The following is a 1,378-nucleotide window of genomic DNA, read 5'->3' as shown; positions in this document are numbered from 1 at the left end:
CAATGACTAATAGAAATCCTTAATTTCAAAACTTTTAAACTCGAATCCCTGTTTTCAATATAACATGTTTGGAAGAAAAGTTGTTCTCTGGTAAGTCTTCTATACGGCCGGATCTCATACATGAAATGCAATGAAACAAAATGTTCTAATAAATGAGATAGTTTCGAGCACGCATTCATGCTCATACATGTGCATTGAGTTATGTAGACACTGCGGGTGTGAATAACAAAAATGTGCAGGAGCGTGAAATAACCATATAATATGAATTTATTTGCCTCCACACTGAAATTCAAATTCACTTAACTCGTATGAGAATTATGTACGTTTGATTCTAAATTACATTTCATTTCATTAATTAAGTTTAACGCTTATAAGAGTAAACTCGCTTGTTCAAATTTTGGCACAAGGCCAGCAAGTTCTGGGGGAGGAAACTCGTCGATTACATCAGCACTCAACTGGTACTTAACTTATTTTCTAGATCAGGGAAAATTGAAAGGATAAGTTGACCTCGGAGGAATTTGAACTCAGAATGTAAAGTCGGACGAAATGCCACTAAGCATTTTCCCCACCATGCTAACGATTCTGACGGCGCACTGCCTAAACGTTCGTTCCTTATTAACATCACTCTAGTACGAGTTTTGTACCTACCAGTGAGGAGATTATATTCTGCTCGCCATGTTACTCGTTTTTATCTCTAACTAAATTGGCCGACCGAGGATTCAGATTTTATTAACATTTGATTAAACTTGTATTTCCACTTGCTTTGATTTCGAGTAATCCAACTGTATTACTTACAATTTATTTCTCGTATTAAAAAAGTGTTCTTCAATCATTGATGGGAATGTGGTTGTGGTAAGAAGTTTGTTTCCTAACCACGTAGTTCCCGGTTCGATTCAGTCCCACTGTGTGACACCTTCGCCAAATATCTACTAATATAGACAAAGACTTGAGACGGTCGTGCTTGGCTTGGGAGTCTTTGTCGTTGAGCCAGGCTGTGAAGGCTTCTTTTTTCTTCTGGAGGAGGGTGGTGACCGCCTTGTTGTCAAACCAGTCTTGGTGTTTCCGTTTTGAATAACAAGCAGAACAGAAACAGAAAGAAAGAGTGAGAGAAAGCTGTGGTGAAAGAGTACAGCAGGGTTCACCACCATCCTCTGCCGGAGCCTCGTGGAACTTTAAGTGTTTTCGTTCAATAAACACTCACAACGCCCGGTCTGGGAATCGAAACCGCGATCCTATGACCGCGAGTCCGCTGCCCTAACCACTGGGCCATTGCGCCTCCACTTAAGTAACATTACATTTCGTGAAAAAAGCTGTAAAACCAAACTTTTTGTTTTATCCGGAACTAACTGGATGGAATTATTTAATTTATGAGACCTCT

The sequence above is a fragment of the Octopus bimaculoides genome, chromosome 6 (assembly GCF_001194135.2).
Source record: "Octopus bimaculoides isolate UCB-OBI-ISO-001 chromosome 6, ASM119413v2, whole genome shotgun sequence".
NCBI classification, from domain to species: Eukaryota; Metazoa; Mollusca; class Cephalopoda; order Octopoda; family Octopodidae; genus Octopus; species Octopus bimaculoides.
Note: the sequence above shows the minus strand (reverse complement) of the source record.